Source organism: Ovis aries, chromosome 6 (genome assembly GCF_016772045.2).
Source record: "Ovis aries strain OAR_USU_Benz2616 breed Rambouillet chromosome 6, ARS-UI_Ramb_v3.0, whole genome shotgun sequence".
NCBI classification, from domain to species: domain Eukaryota; kingdom Metazoa; phylum Chordata; class Mammalia; order Artiodactyla; family Bovidae; genus Ovis; species Ovis aries.
This window is the reverse complement of record NC_056059.1, coordinates 44849824-44867329: the sequence shown is the minus strand read 5'-3', so window position 1 is coordinate 44867329 and position 17506 is coordinate 44849824. Positions and strand designations below refer to the sequence as shown.

Genomic DNA, 17506 nt, shown 5'->3' with positions numbered 1-17506 from the left:
TCTTTTCTCAATGTTTAAAAATTTCCATAGTAAGGAAAAAAGGAGAAACAAAGCAGAGCAAAGCCTAATGGAAATAACACATATACACATCTTCGGACTGAAATGACTTAAGAAAATATCAGCTTTGGACTACTTTGGGCTGGAATTATCTCCACTCAGTTATCTTAGTAAGAAAGACAAATTGGGGAGTTCAGATGTCACCAATTAATTTTTTGAATGAGAACATTTCTAAATTTTGAAATGCAATTTAAAATTTTTTTTTAATTTGGGGTGCCCCTGAGGTTCCTGGCACATCGCTGTAGCAGTAGTGGGCTCCCAAATTAATCGAATGAGGTCAAGAAAGAGGATGCTGCTTTACCAGTTACTTGTACTGTTTTGTAACTTCTTGACCAGGCAGAATGTCTTAAAGAATGACTGGGAGCCTGCCCTTCCCCAAGTTGATCACCTTACTAGCTTTGTGTTGATCTTTTCAATGAGAATCCCCCCTCCCTAGCATCCTATCTCTGAAAAGAAGCTGCACCCACACAAAAAAATTCTTTTTAAGAGAGCCAACAAAGCTTTTTAAGCCATCAAATGAGTTAAGCCAAGATGAACCAGAAGTATATGAATTAAATTTTCCCTCAAGTCCTATAGAAATCCAATAAATAAATTAAATGCATGTGGATTTAAAAATTAAAGGCCGAAAAGGCTTGAGGCAAAGTGCATTTGACATTTGAAATAATAGAAACTTGAAAGGAGGCTTGTAGCAAGATGTGCGCTTACCTGCTGTAATAGGGGCCTGGCTCGGTGTTTGCGGAGCATAATGGCATTGCAGGGAAATTCAATAAAACTCTCCAGGCGCCAGGTGCGACTTGAGTGCCATCACTTAGAAGACAAAGTCAGCGGACTCCAGCTCAGCCCTCAACCCAGGAGGGCCATGATCTCTGCAGATCTTTGTTCCTGCAGAGTTACCCTTTTCTTTTGGAAGGGTTTGCCTACGGCTCCAAAGTACCCCTGTGAAAGGGTCTGGGAATATGTTGCAAAAACCTGAAAGATGTTCTCCTGTGACCTAGTAATTCCACCCTGAGGCATTTAACCTAAGCAAGGACTTCTGAGATGTGGCCAAAGTCATGTGTACAAGGATATTCATCACTAGGTTATTTAACATAGTAAAAATTTTAAAGCAAACCTACATCTAACAAAAGGAAGTTGGTTTAAAAATTATGGTAGATGCTGTTTAACACAGCAGTTAAGACAATAGATATGAGTTAGAGACCTGGCTTAGCCACTCATTAGCTTTGACACCTTGGGTTAATTCTAGCTATAATCTAGTTGAGCCTCTGCTTCCTCATCTATAAAATGGGGACGATATATTACCCCCATGGGCCTGTTGGAAGGATGAAATGAGACAATATAGGTAAAGTCCATATGTAAACCTAAATACTGTGAGTGCTTAACTATTGGCATCATAATTATGATTTTATACATGTCTATATAGTGGGGGATGTTTATATATGTATAGTACTGTTATATAATGATTACAAATTATATTGTTTAAAAAATATTTAATGGTATGAGAAATGTTCATATACCTTATTAAGTACAGTACAGAATGCAAAATATAACTCAATCTTATTAAAATAAACATTAACGGACATAAGAAAAAAGACTGGAAGAAATCATCAAAATGTTATTAATGAACATCATGCCTGATAGACTACGCATGACTTAAAGTCTGTTCTTTATGCTTTCTTACATTTTCAAAATTATCAACCAGGATCACATGTAACTTCATGTAAGTTCCTTTAAAGTAACATGTTTACTTTAATAGAGTTGAATTTAAAGAAAAAAGGAAGAAGAGGTTTATCCTCTTATCATGCAGAAAACTCTGTTGAAGAAAATGCAACATATAAACATGGTTAGAAAATTGAGAGCGTAGAGAAGTACAAAATTAATAGTGTATCTTCCCATACGCTTTCTCCCTCTGTCCATACCCCACAGAGGTAAATACAGCTAGTAGTCTCCTTTAAGGCGGAAAAAAGAAACCAGTATCTATCAGTACAAAGAGACCCATTTCATTCTTTTAATTTTTATCAAATATTATTTACGTGCTATTCTAGGAAAACTGTTACTTTTAAAGCCCTTTAACCATCACCCAACTCTGCACCATCACCCTTCCTGCCCTGCCAGCCCAGCCACAGTCAGCAGCTTGATTGGTGGGTCCTTTCATATCAGTTCCTATACATTTTCTTACATAACAACATTTTCATACAGCGATAGTGGGGAGTTCTTCTTTTTAGTGTAAATAGTATCACATTGTACATACAAGTTTAACCATGGCGCAGTTTTCTATAGTATGTATATATCACAGTGTACTGAACATTTTCCCTGCGGCGGAATATTTCATCTCATTTCAGTTTTTATTTACTGTTTTCCTAATCAGAATGAAATATTAATTATCTTTAAATTTCCTTTTATTAAACATAAAACATACATATAAATTTGAAATGGAATGTTGGAAGCAGTTCAGAGTTCATCTGGCTTACTTGAATATGGAATTAATGAACTCTTGGTGATTTTCTTGTGGTCATCTCATTCTAGACCCTTTGAATGAGCCTGGCCTGTGCAGTCTCACCCGCGCTGGACCTCAGAAATCAGCACTCCATCCTGGAAGCTGCTCCAGGCTCCATCTAGTTTCACCTCCACCGCCTCAAGTTTCTCCTTGCCCGCTCATATACCTTCCTCTCTGCCCTCCACTAAGCCCAACATCCCAGGTCCTGATTCTCTTCCTAATTAGGAAGAAGCCAACCCAGCTTTATGCCTGCCATCCCAGCTAATCACTGATAGACAAGAGAGAAAGAGGGCCAGGAAAAAAGACCATTACCTGTTTTTATATCAACAATAGGGAAATGGATACTTTGAAGTGGGGTACTACTGTTAACATTCCTTAACTAATACAGTAAGTCCCCTACACATGAACGAGTCCTGTTCTGAGAGCAAATTCATAAGTCCAACAGAGTTAGCCTAGGTACCCAACTAACACAGTTGGCTTATAGCACTGTACTATAGGAGGTTTATAGGAGAGAAGCTGGGAGATGGTAGAGCTGAAGGGTCATCAACGATAGGAGATGGAGGGGAAGCTGCAATTTCATTCATGCCTGACATTGATGGAAGGCACACATTCGAATCTTTGAAATTTCACAACTTAAAGGTTTGTTTGTAAGGGACTTATTGAACCAAAGTTTACAGTTTAACTTTGGTTAAACTGAAGTTTACCTTGAAGTGGCACGCTGCCATGATATAAACCTAAAACATGTGGCTCCGTTTTGGCTGTTTGCCTTTCGAGCTATCACAGGGCCTTTTGTCAACATGAGTCTTTCCAACCTCCAGTATCAGCTTTCTTGCTGCCCACTGCCCAACTATTAATAATTAGTGTTGAGTGACAAGTGGCAAGAAAAATGCTTTTAGAAGCTATAGCAATGAAGACTATGTTTTGCAGTAGAAAAAAAAAATACTTGGATGCAAAGAAATAAATCACTCATGCACATTTTTGTTTAGGAAAGAGCTTCACCCTTTGTTATGTTCATGGAACTAATTGGGCACATGTAGATCAGAATCCTACTAAGATTGTGAGAGGACAGACTTGCTCAAAAAACCATAATACAGGACTTTGTTCACACCTAAAACCATTAGTTCCTATAGGACATTTGGCAATGTCTGGAAACACTTTCTAAATTTTTATTTGTTTGGCTGTGTTGGGTCTTGCTTTGGCCTCATGGGCTCAGTAGTCCCATGGCCTATGGGATCTTAGTTCCCCCACCAGGGATCAAACCCGTGTCTCCTGCACTGGAAGGTGGACTCTCAACCACTGGGTCACCAGCAGAGTCCTGGAGACATTTTTGATTGTCACACCTGGGGCAGAGATGCCTCTGCCCACTGGTACCTAATGGATAGAGGCCAGGAAAGTTGGTAAACATCTTACACTCATACGACTGACCCCACAACAAACGGCCCACAATGTCAATAGAATAACAGACCTTAGAGAACAATGGATGAGGGAATTTTCCCCAAGGAGTTTAATTCTGGTCTGATCAAGAAAATTCCCCTGCTACCTGGCAGAATCTCTTGCTTGGCAGGATTGTACAGTCTATGGACTATGGGCCAGCGACTTCTACTCTGCGCTTTTCTGAATGGGACTGCTTGTTTCCTTGTCCCATCCCTGTTCCATCAAAGCACACGGGGTACATGGAGGGCGGTGACAGATAACTTGTCCTTTTAGTTCACAGGTCAATGAACATGAAATTCTGCATCTGGATTTTGTGGAGACATTACATATCGGCCCCCCCCCCTCCCCCCGCCAGAGACTTGGAATACTGAGCTGGATACAGTAACCAGACTGGGCTTTCAACTGTCCCCCTTACAGAGTTGGTCAGTATAGTCTCTCGTGGGAAAAAGTGGTGTGAGGGTTATTTGGTGACCAGAAGGGCTGATTGCCACAGAGGTTCCCAAATCCCAGGCCAGGTGACATTCCTCAGCCTCCATTGTGGCTTGGTGTGACCACACGCACAACAGGATAAAAAATTCATATCCTCATGTTGCCTATGTTCTAAAGGATTTAAATACAGTGCTTCCCTTTTATACATGAAATGCTACCTACATTGTCTGAGGACTTATAGTGGGGAGGGAGGAAGTGCATGGAGCCCAAAGTCCAGGTATTAACAGAAAGAATGACTAACAGGCAATATTGATGCCTCTCTTGGGGAGAGTTGTAACGAGACTAGAGTGATATCTGTCTGGGCTACTTTGTTATGGTGAATCCTATGGTCTCACTTGAGCTCCCATGGTTTGGGGAGATGATTGGGTCAAGACGGAGGAGTATTCATGAATGGGGTTAGCACCCTTATAAAAGAGACAGAACCAGGAAGTGGACCCTCACCAGGCACTGAATTTGCTGATGCCCTGGTTTTGGAGAGTCTCAGTCATCAGACGCAATTCCAAAGTATGAGCTCTTTAAGTAAAATGCGAGGCTGCCTTGGGAAAGAGAGGCTGTTGCTGTTCAAAACCAGCCCCATAGCCCTGTACAACCCCTCTGATGGTATCAGCCTGCTCCCACCACTTGCCTTTCACTCCTCCAGCTCATACCCATGTCACCATGGCCTGGCTACCCAAGCTCTGCACTCCTGTTGACCACTGGAACCGCAGACTGTCTCATCATCACATACACCACACCTGACTTAAGTTATCTCTGAACCAGAAGTCCAAAGGAATCAGTTCTGCTTGGAACAGGGAAGAAGATTGGGTCTCAGAGGTTAAGGGCCTCCTTTGGGGAAGCACTGGCAATTCTTTTCAGGTGATGATGCCCAACGGGGTCTGGAGAGTGTGGCTGAATCACTGAGACACACCCCCACTACTCACCCTGGAGCTCCCAAGCCCAGGCGTGACCAGTCAAGATCAGGCCTGGGTGAAGCACAAGCCCACTCACTCCAAGTGGGAGTCCTGATGGGTAAGGGTTGGCTGGCTTGACTCTGGCTCGGGCTGGGGAGAGGAGGTGGCTGGCTTAGTGAGGAAGATTCCACCCTCTTCCAGACCACCAGAACTCCCAGAACCGCTTTGTGACACAGCTGATCTCCTGGCCTCACAGACTATTCTATTTGGAAGAAACTACAGAGAATATCAAAGCCAGTTCCATTGTACCTGTCTCCTCCACAAAGTCTGTGTCAGCCTTGGCCATGAGGGGTTGTGGGCTACAAGATAGCTACAAGATTTGGAAGGTGAAAATTGGGAGAAAAAGAGTGCTAATTCAAATACTCTGCATTTTGAAAAGCTGAGATCAGTAAAATGACTCTATGCTTTCCCAAGACTCTGAGTTAGTTCTCTGAGTACCGAGGATGTTTTTCACCCATCTCTGAATCCTCTGGAGACCAGCCATCTGCCTTGTACACAGCAGGTGCTCAATTGAATCTAAGTAGAGGAAGATGGAGGTTGGGAGTTTAGGTGGACGTCAACAACCTGATTTTCCATTGTAAGGATTTCTCCCTCCCCACAATGCGTTTTCCAAATATAATAATATGCTTTTATTCTCAACACACTTTTTAATTTTTTACCACCTTTTTTCTGGACATTTCTGGGGCTTTGGCCTTTGAAGACCTGCACCCTGCTCCTACTACCTTAAGCAAGATAATACACGTGGCCCCTGATCTGTAGCTTCAATATCCGTAGACGGAAACAATAAACACATCCCATCTGTGACTTGACTGTCAGATCGAAGGGACTAATATTTGTGAAAACATCTTATACACTGTAAAGCCCTCTATAAAGTCTTGCTTCTTTCCTACTTCTATTTCTCTTCTTCCTAATATTAATTGAACATTATTTTGTGACAAAAACTATGCTTGGCATCTTATATTTATCTTATCATTTAGTTTCATGGAAATCCCACCTTACTTCCACTTTACAAGTCAGGAAACCCAAGCTTAGACATGCCTGGGGTCATGCCAGGAACACACAGCTAGGAAATGGCAAAGCTGGGATTGAAACCAGAGTCTGTTTGATTCCAAAACTACTACTCTTCCTTATCCTCCTCCCTGCTTTTCTCTTTCCTTCTCTTTTTTCCTACTCTTCTTCTTTCCTCCCTCCAAGCCCCAAGGGAGAGACGAGGAAGGTAAAGAAAAGAGATGCTATTGGTAGTCTTTCTAACAATCATGTCCCCTGTCCACCTTTTTTGAATTCTGACCCTGATTTTGTTCAGGTATAGGGTCTCTGCACCCTGGAGGAGGCAGGGCCTCACCCCAGCTCAGGGTGAATCGGGATTGTTGGATTCTAAACAAAGGACAGTAATTTAACTTCCCTGTTAATGATTGGTCTTAAGCACAGGCATGAGACTCATTTCTGGACATTGTGACTTTAAAAGAAATATTGGGGGATTGCCTTACTGGAAAATGAAAGATACACAAAAAAGGAACTTTGATGTGCAAAGAAATGATACCTGGAACCGTGGCAGCCATTTCATTACAATGAGGAGAATTGCCTTGACACAAAATAGAAATATCAATGAGATTTGGGACTTTAATGACGTCAATGAGTTGATGATTTATCCATTCCTGGAGCTGCTGGTATAACACTGTGATTCTTTTCATATTAGTTAAATCCTCCTCTTATTGTTTAACCCACTGTGATTTGCTTTTCTGTTATTCGTGACCACAGGTCTAACTCACACACCCTTTTCCCTCTTCTTTTCCTTTTTGTGTTCTGAAGGGTTAAGAAGTATTGATCAGGACACCTGATTACATGAGCTTGATACTCTCTGCTCCTGAAATTGTGCCAGAAATGACAGAGGAAAAGTCAATGGTGAGGGGCCTCTGCTCCAGGCTTACCTGGGATCCATAGATGCCTCAGGTCCACCTTAAGCTTGCACCACACATCACACCAGACTTCCCAACCACCTGCTTAAGGCGAGTCTGCAGAAGAGCAGAGCCAAGGTCATTCCCACGCCTAAACATGAGGCCAAGAAGCCGCTGCCCACCATCTGAGGCAGAAACAATGCTAAAGGGGAAGACAGGAGAGATTTCCCCTCTCCTGCCTCCTGGGGGATCAAAGATAACGAGTATTGTTAATGGTGCAGGAGACTTAAGACATCCAAGTTCATTCCCGTTATTCTACAGCTAGAGAAGTGAGGCTCAGAGAGGGGAAATGATTGTCCAAGGTCTCGTGGTTGGTTAATGCCGGAGGCAGGCCTGCACCCTGGCTCAGGTTCCTAACTGAGGGCTTCTGCGTGACTCCAAGGGCCTCTATCTGTCGAGAAAGCTGGTCCAGGATGGCTGAGCACTTCCCGCATTGTCCCTGAAAGTGTAAAGGAAATCTTTTTCATTTGGATAAGGTTCAAATTAAGAAGCAGGAAATGAAATGGGGGTGGGGGGAGGGAGAAGGGGGGGCGTGTTTGTGTGTGTGTGTGTGTGTGTGTGTGTGTGTGTGTGTGTGTGTGTGTGTGTTGCAAAGAGGAAGATGTTTGAATGTTCAGGAGAGCTACTGTCCCACGACTCGCCTCTGATGTCCCTACCACTGGGCTTACTGGTCACACCAGCTGCATTTCCCAAAGCTCATCCCTTGCCGGCCTGCCACCAACAAATTGCATTGATTTATGAAACAGACAACTCTGCAATTGCCTGAGCACATTTAATCTTTTCAAATTAAGCCAACTTCACATTCGGCATACCATATGGAATTCTTTAGGGTGTTTATAAACACAGTTACACTTAAGCCCTCGTCCACTCTGCTTAAACTGGAGCAGAAATAGACCAGGGAGCCAAACACACGCGGATTGAAGAGACAGTCTACCACCAGGCCAAATCCTTCCAGACTGGAAAGGACTTCAGACATCATCTGGTCCAGAGGCTTCACCCTAGAGGTCCATGGGCTGATTTCAGCACACAGATGTGTTGAGTTTGGCTCATTTTGTGTTTCTGAAAAATTTTGTGCCAACATTTAAGAACTGGAAGCTTTCACATAAAAATCCAGATTTTCCACATCTTTTGGAAAAAAGCCCTCATTCCCATATAATAATCGGCTGGAGGGACTTCCCTGGGGGTCCAGGGGTTACGACTCTGAGCTCCCCCAGTGCAGGGGGCCCAGGTTAAATCCTTGGTCAGGGAACTAGATCCCACATGCCACAAAAAAAAAAAAATTCCTTAAAACAAAAATCAACTGAAGATGAATTATAGCTTCTTTCTCTGTCTCGGGGACCCTTCTGTATTGGCCATCGTGGTTACTACTCCTGATTGTCTTACAGCAAATATCTGCATCACTTACTTTCTGTACTTGTCTAATCCTTGAAGGCATTTGTCTGCCATCCTTCCCTAAATCAAAACGTCCATTTACAGGAGAAGAAACTGAGTCTCATGATCCAGATGTGACTTGTATAAAATTTCCAGACATCCAGAGACAGCTTTGGACTTCCTTGGCCCATGAAGTAGAATGTGGGGAGGGCAGGGGAGGATGAGCAATGTTGCCTATATTCTGAGAGCCTGAGAGACTCGGGATTAGGTGAGAGGATGGGATATTTGAGATATTTGACTCTTGGCCTATAACTAATTGCAGATGTCCAGTCATTCATGCAGCAAACTTTTACTGATCTCACCAACTACTTTAGGCTCTGGAGATACCAAGATACTAAATCTTGATGCTGGGCCTCAAGAGCTTTCAGTCAAGCAGAGAAAAACAGACATGTAAGCACAGGAATTCTGACAGCCCTCCTCCTAGCCTCTTAGTCAGATCTGCAGGTGGAAGGCAGTACAGTGCAGTTAAGTGTGAGAGAGTAGAAAGTATGTGTTGGTCTCTGCCCCTGGCTGCTGGCACAGAGCTCCTGAAACTCTTGTAATTTCCTAAGTGATAAAAGCACTAGGAACATCCTTTGTTCTAATGTTTGTCTCTGACCGCAGATCCTGAAACAGCACTCTTGAAACCCTTATAATCTGCTGGGTGATAAGGGCATCTTCTGTTCAAAAGAGGTGACTTTTGGGTCCACTCCTTATGAGGGCTGGTCACAAGCAACAGCAAGCCATCATTAGAAGCTTGGAATTTTCAGCCACATCTTCCATTCTCTTGATAAAGGAGAAGGGCTGAAAATGGAGCTTATGATTAATCATATGTATGTGATGAGTCTTCCATAAAATTTCAGTCGTATGGGGTTCTGAGAGCATCCAGGTTGTTGAACAGGTGGAGGTGCGAGGAGAGTGGTACACCCGAGAGGTCATGGAAGCTCCATCCACCTCCCTGCACACCTTGCCCCATACATCTCTTCCATCTGGTTGTTCATCTGTTTCCTTTATCATATCCTTTTGGAATAAACTGGTAAGCCTAAATAAATGTCTCCCTGAGCTCTGTGAGCCACTCTAGCAAATTAATCAGATCTAAGGAGGAAGAAGTCACGAGACTTCACGGGCCTCCCAGGCTTCCCTGGTGGCTCAGACAGTAAAGAATCCACCTGCAGTGCAGGAGACCTGGGTTCGATCCCTGGGTTGGGAAGATCCTCTAGAGGAGGGCATGGCAATCCACTCCAGTATTCTTGGCTAGAGAATGCCCATGAACAGAGGAGCCTGGCGGGCTGCAGTCCACAGGGTCAAAAAGAGTCGGAAATGATTGAGTGACTAAGCACAGCACAGCACAAGGGGGAAGAAGTCATGAGAACCTCTGATTTATAGCCCAACAGGACAGAAGTTGTAGGTGACATGGAGACCTACTACTTGAGGTTGGCATCTAAAGTGGGTATCGGTCTCAGGGAGCTGAACCCTGAACCTGTGGGATCTGACCCTCTCTCCAGGTAGGCAGTGTCGGAACTGAATTAAATTAGAGAATACCCAGCCGATGTCAGAGAATTGCTTGGTGCAGGAAATACCCGCACACGTTTGGTGACCAGAATGTTAGAGGTGCAGGAATCCATGTGCGTGGTAAAGAAAGACACACGAGAGATGGACAGGACTCGGTTGTTTTGTTTTCTGAGGGTATGGAGGGTTTGTTTTTTGTTTTTAACACATTAAGGTAACAGGCTGACTTGCCAGCTTGGATTCCAATACTGGTCCTGTTCCTTCTTTTTAAAAAAAAATTATTTATTTTTTAATTGAAGGATAATTGCTTAACAGAATTCTATAGTCTTCTGTCAAACATCAACAAGAATCAGCCATAGGTATACCCATGTCCCCTCCTCCCTCCTGAACCTCCCTCCCATCCCACCCTTCTAGATTGTCACAGAGCCCCTGTTTGAGTTCCCTGAGCCATACAGCTAATTCCCATTGGCTATCTATTTCACACGTAACTTGGACAAGATGGTTTCCATCTCAGTCTCAGTTTTCACACTGATATAAAGTAATTAAACGCCTATCACATGCAGTTCTTGTGCAAAACATTTGAAAACCTCCTTGCACAGCATTCCATGATTGGTGAATTCAGTAGTTAGAAGGCTTTTTCCTCCTCCTTTGTTACTTCTTCTTCTTTTCCCCCCACTTTGATCTCTTTCAGTCTAGCGTGTTCTGGATGTTGCTTTAAATTTTTAAGATCTCCAAATATTTTCTGGCATCACAAGTCACTGGGTGATGGACAGAACTTATAATGAGAAGTGCCAGCACTTATTAAATGAACCCACATGAACCCACATGGCCTTGATGCTCAGAAGCAGCACACTGTTCGTGTTACTTCTTTGAAGGGCAGAAAATTACTAAGGAGTGAATCCTTAATTATTTGGTCTCTCACTTGCAAAGGATCTTTTGATGGTCCTGCTCTGGGGTTCTCACACACACACAAATTCTTCTGGGCCTTGAACATTCCAGACTCAAAAGTGAAACAAAGGATCAAGAACCAGAAAATCATACATTTTAATCCCAGGACAGATACTGTTTCCCTTGTTGGCCATGGGTGAATTACTTCCCCCAACCACTTTCCCATCAGCAATGCAGAAATCAATTATTTCCTTGTCTCACTTGAGGGCTGAGAGACTTAATTAAGCTTTTGGAAGATGGTTGTTAGTTAACCTAATTCTCTCTGTAAACTAACAACCCTTTGCTTTCCTAATCATACCTCCCAAACTTTTCATAAATTAGTCCCCTTTTCCTAAAGTCAGAATCTAGGGTGACGGCTATTTTTACACCTGGTCACTTCTATACTTGTGTATGGGAGCTGCATGCTCAGTCATGCCCAACTCTTTGTGACCCTGTGGACTGTAGCCTGCCAGGTCCCTCTGTCCACAGAATTTTCCAGGCAAGAATACTGGAGTGGTTTGCCATTTCCTCCTCCAGGAGATCTTCCCAGCCCAGGGATTGAACCTCCGTCCCTTGTATTTCCTGCATTGGCAGGCAGATTCTTTACCACTGTGCCACCTGGGAAGCCCATTCACTTCTATAAATAGTTTTCAATGATGTTATTATCTCTTTCCCGTAACAGGCCCAAGACAGGGAAAATCTATGGAGAGAGAGTATCTCAGGCATGACCAAGACCAAAGGTGTGAGTGAGAAAAGTACCCTTCTCCAGAAGGGAAATGCCCTCTGGTTCCTGTGGGCCAGAGGATTGCATAGACAGGGGATTAAACTTCTTTTGCAGTAGCTTGAATCTAAAGTCCTTCCTGGCATAAGGAAAAGTCTCTGAGAGTTTTGGAGGTGTGATTAGGAAAGCTGTTTCAGACACAGGTTCAACCTTGGCTCCAACACCTCCTAGTTGAGAAACCCTGAGCCTTTATTTGCAGAATTTACAACCTCTTTATCTGTAAATAACAAAGATAAAGTCTTCTTCACAGGCTTATTGTAAGGAGGAAGTGAAGCCACATGAATTTCCCTCTTCATTTTTCCTTGTACATCTGATCAGTTTCTACAACTAGATTATAATAAACCCCTTGAGGACAAGGATTGCTCAAGTGTATGCAGCCTGTCTCAACAGAGGTTCCACAAGAGGACTAAACTCCATGGAACATTGTGTGAGCAACTATTCTCTCAATTCTCCTAAGGAAGATGTAGAACTTGTACTATTTTAGATGCACAAGGGAGATTAATTCATTCCCTACAATGGCTGCCTTAGGGCATTAGGTCTCAATTCTTTCCTACAACCTGATTAAGAAGTGCTGATAGCACTAATCTCTGTAAAAGGTAAACTCTAAACTTCCAGCGGTGTAATGTAATAGAAATATATGTCTAAGGGTGTTCCAAACTGGCAGGAATAAAAGAATTCAGAGCTTTCGAGCTCTCCATGCTTATCTGCATTAAAGGGAAAGAGCAGGAAGCGAGAGGTTTTCTAGTCACATTCCATTAGCTAGACTATAGGCACGGAGTACAAGGCAGATTGGGAAATGTAATCCAGCCGTGGAGCCAAGGAGAAGAGAATGCTAGTAGGTCTCTGCCAAATATAAGGATTCTCCTCCTGTATTTAGGCTTTCTTGTAGTATCATACAATAGGTGATACTGCTCAGTAAAAGACTGTGAAATTTACATGTGAATGAGTGAGTCAGTCGTTCACAGTTAATCTGTCCTCACCTGCTAAATCCCTCCCTTTACCCTACATCCTCCTTCCTCTGAACCCTTTCTCCAGTCAGATGCCACAATAAGACCCAGATAAATTGATCTGCAGTGTTAAACTGTTTGGAAGGAGCACTTGGCCTCAACTTCCAAAGCCTTGGGTCAATTACCAGCTGGGTGACCTGGGACCAGTTGCAATTTACCTATCAATACAGACAGACATCACATGCTCCTTTGTCTGTAGTGGAAACAATGGCTTATGGCCCAACTCATGGTTTTGGAGGAAACCATAGGGCTTAATATAAGCTAAGGTACTTTGGGAAATGCCATATAAATATAAATGCTATTGATATTCATTCATCCATGTTGTTATTAACTGGAAATACTCCAGGCATTTCTCCTAAAAGGGCACCTGTATTATAAGAGAAAACTGATGAGACTTCTAATGGTGAAATATTAGGACCTTCCCTGAAAAGCCATGCTTCCCACTCAATGTTCCTGCGTCCTAGCAGTGGCATAAGAATTTCCATAGTTGCCATCTCAGGAGGACCAGAGCATGGGGCTATTGTTTGGATCTGTAATGATGGTGTGCTCCAGGACAAGGAGGGAGTGAAAACTTGAGACAATTATGTCAATTTAATTCAAATCAGCATGGGACGTGGAAAGAAGAAAAGAAGGGAGGGAGGCAGGGAGCAGGCAGAGACGTGGTACCACCCCCACCGTTGTTGCATCTCTGAGAACACAAGTGAGCATCGGTTGGCTCAACTGGATTATTTCTTCCAAAGGAAAGGATTATAGAGAATCAGGGAGAAAGTCAAGGTTCATAGAATCTTTGAAATGGGGCAAAAGAAAAAAATCCTTTGTCATTTGCATGGAAATAGGTCTAGGTGGGTAAATTCTATATTAAGCTATTCATCATCTGTGGAATAAGGGTTTGAGGGCAACCTGCTGTCAGAGGCCCCTTCTCAGGAAGGGAGGGGATATAGTGTTATAGAAAAGATACAGATTATAGAGCAAAGTAGAGCTGGGTTCAGATTTTTGTTCTGCCGTTATTTCTAGTATGACTTTGGGAAAATCTCTCTGCCTTTCTGGAAAACAGTAATTCCTATGCCAAAGGTTTGCCATAAAGACTAGATACAACAAAATGTTGTTAGCCTGCCTACCACGTAGTAGGCTTTCAATACAGGTAGGTTGTTATTATTATTAAAACAGACCAAAGCATCCACTGCCTCTGTGATGTAGTGATTGACATGCTCATTTCTGGACATTGAAGAAATCGCAAAGATTGAAAGGGGGCTAAATATCACTGCCTCTTGGGGAGAGGGGTCTTTCCTGACCATCCTACCCAGAGTAAATTCTCTCAGCGACTCCATCGCTGGGCACGCATTTGTGTACTTGGGTTTTGTCTATCTTTTCATCCAAAAGTAAGCTCAAAGAGGACAGAGAGCTTGTCTGTCTTGTCCATAGCGCTTCAGTGTAGGACACAGTCTGGAATGCCATGCGCTCAATAATGGCTGCTGGAGGGAAAGCAGGAAAGGAAGCAGGGCCACCTGAATGATTAGTAAACATTTTAACACCGACAACCCTTGCATCCCACAGAGAGCGCCGCATCCTGAAATGCAGATGCCCCTGGGAAAGGCAGCAGTTGACTGAAATGCTTCCTGGTGTGTAAAGGACTCCTAGGAGATCCCTGCCTGGGAAACAGTCTCCAGAAAAGGTGGCAGGGGAGATGGGGACAGGCAAAGAGCTTGTCTGGCTGTCACCTGTCACCTGAATCCAGGTGTGCATGTGGGTCAGGAGGAAGCCCTCCCCGACCCAACCTGCCCGTGCAGAACCCAGTGTACATGCGTCACCCACACCCTTGTGTATCATCCATCTTCCTTTTCATCAGTGCTTGTGGGGCAAGGGAAAAAAATACCTTTCAAGACCAGACATGAATCTTGCAAGTAAACAAGCTTTACTCTGCCCTGTTGTGTGGGGTTTAACCTTTGACAATACCCAAAGGGCAGATGGAAATGCTGAAGTAATGCACTGTAAAGCTTCTGTGTTGGGTGGGGGAAACTCTAGCCGTGAAAAATAAACAAAGAAAAAAGCATGAAAGCTACCATGAGCCTTTTCTTCCAAAAAGAGGCATGCAGACACACGTTCTGCATTTGCTAGGCCCCTTCTCCGTTCTCTTAATCCCTCCTTCCCACCCATCTCTGCTCTTCCCTCTCTCCTTCCTCTTTTCCTCCTTCTCCTCCTCCCCTTTCACCTTCTTCTTCATCCCTCTTCTCTTCTCTTCTCTCTCTCTCTCTCTCTCTGTGAGACTGAGCTTCATCCTAGGTGGGGACAAGGGAGGCAATGACCTGACATTTATGAAACACCTGCTGTGTGCCGGTCACTGTGCTGGCAACACCTATACGTGTTATTTCACTAAACTGTCCTCACAGCCACAGGGCAGCCGTTCTTCCCACTGTGTGACCCTCAGCAGTTAACTTGTCTGAGATCATGCAGCTAATCAGACCTCTGTTGGACTTCACCAGATATACTACTTAGATACTTTGAATTTCATTCAAACTGAGGCATGTTTCTCGTAAATGCACACACTATGCTCTTTCATCCATCAGTATCATTTCCTGTGGAAATAAAAGATGTAGACAAAGAGGCAACAACGAGACCATTGATTATAACATTGCTTTGGGTGGAAAAAAATTATCCAATAGTTGGGGTTGGTCAGCAAAATTATGGGATACCTGTGTATAAGAAGGCTCATAGATGTGATTTTTCATTTATTGCGATAGAAACATGTTGCTGATTAATTATTACGAGGAAGGGACTCTTTCGTGGTACCTTGGAGACAGTCCACTGCCTCAGAATAAAGCTGAACATCTCTTCCCCAGCCACTGGCTGCTGGAAGCTCATTGAGGTGGACAATGAACAAAAACTTCATATCTTCTATAAGAAGCATATGGCCACAGAAGCTGCTGCTGATCCCCTGGGTGAAGAATGGAAGGGTTATGTGTGTCTAAATTAGTGGCAGTAACAACAAACAGGACTTCCCCAGGAAGCAAGGTGTCTTGACCCATGGCCAAGTCCACCTGTTGCTGAGTAAGGGGCATTCCTATTACAGACCAAGGAGGACCGGAGAAAGAATGATGTAATCTGTTCAGGGTTGCACTGTGGATGCCAATCTGAGTGTTGACAATTTGGTCATCTTAGAAAAAGGGGATAAGGGTATTCCTGGACTCACTGATACTACTAAGCCTCATTGCCTGGGGTCCAAAAGAGCTTTCAGAATCCGCAAAACTTTCAGTCTCTCTAAAGAAGATGGCATCCACCCAGATGTTGTAAGAAAGCCCCTAAACAAAGAACGTAAGAAACCCAGGACCAGAGAGTCCAAGATTCATTGTCCTGTTACTGCAGGTGTTCTGGGCATATTGCGCTGAAGAAACAGCATCCGAAGAAAATTAAGGAAGAGGCTTCAGAACACGCTAAACTTTTGGCCAAGCGAATAAAAAGGCAAAAGAAAAATGCCAGGAGTAAATCGCCAAGAGACGAAGGCTGTCCTCTCTAAGAGCTCCTACTTCTAAGTCTAAATCCAGTCAAAAATGAGATGTATCAAATAAACAAGATCAGACCTCAAAAAAAAAAAATAAAAAAAAAAAAGAGAGAGAGAGTGAGAGAGAGAAGGGTAGACAGGTTTCAAACAATGTGTAAAATACTATCTGGGGCACTTACCTGGAGATCCAGTAGTTAAGACTCTGCCTTTCCAATGCAGATCCTTAGTTGGGGAACAAAGATCCTGCATGCTGCACTACAGCAAAAAGAAAGAAAGAAAACAAAAAACAAACAAAAATTTTTAAATAAAATATTATTTGGGGGAAAAAATATATATAAGTAAACATATGCAATAAAAATTTTAAAAGAATGTAAACAAAGTAACACTTTATCTCTGAATAGAAAAGGATTATAGGTAATTTTTATCTTATTTTGCTTCTGTGTAGTCTTACATGCTTTTTTTTTATGATCAGCCTGCATCTCTTGAGCAATTAGTTTGTTCTAGTTTTTTCTTCTTAAGAGTAATTTTTAGAATGATTAGAAAGCTGCTTTCTAAAGCATTTTGCTGGAGGGCCCAGAATTTGGAAATGTCTCTATTCTTTTGTTGCTACTACTAAAAGGAGAAATAAAAATCCTAGCCAAATCCTGACATTTGGCCAATATAGTTTCTTTTTTTAATTACATTGTCAGCCGCTGATTAAAATGTAAGCGCCTGAAAACAGAAAACATGTCCTTTTTTCCTCTTTAATCCACGTCCCTTTGTGATGTTCAGTGACTATTCATGGTTCTTTGATTTCTTCACATTACTTCTTTGGTTTTAGGTTGGGTTGTTTTTTTTTTTTTCCTATTTTATACCAGAAGCTTCTTCATTTGGACTCTTTTAAAATCTAGTTTTTGAAAAATGAAAATGAAGTCAAGATTGAAACTTACTTTTTTTCTTTGAATAAAATTCAAGATTGTTGATGGAAGTATCCACATAAGCAAATGAAGCAGGAGGG

The 17506-nt window shown here is 42.8% G+C and overlaps 1 pseudogene; it reads left to right on the top strand.

The window, feature by feature from the left end:
- Window positions 1-10202: 10202 nt before the first annotated feature.
- Window positions 10203-16562, top strand: LOC106991213 (small ribosomal subunit protein eS6-like; annotated as a pseudogene).
- Window positions 16563-17506: the final 944 nt, after the last annotated feature.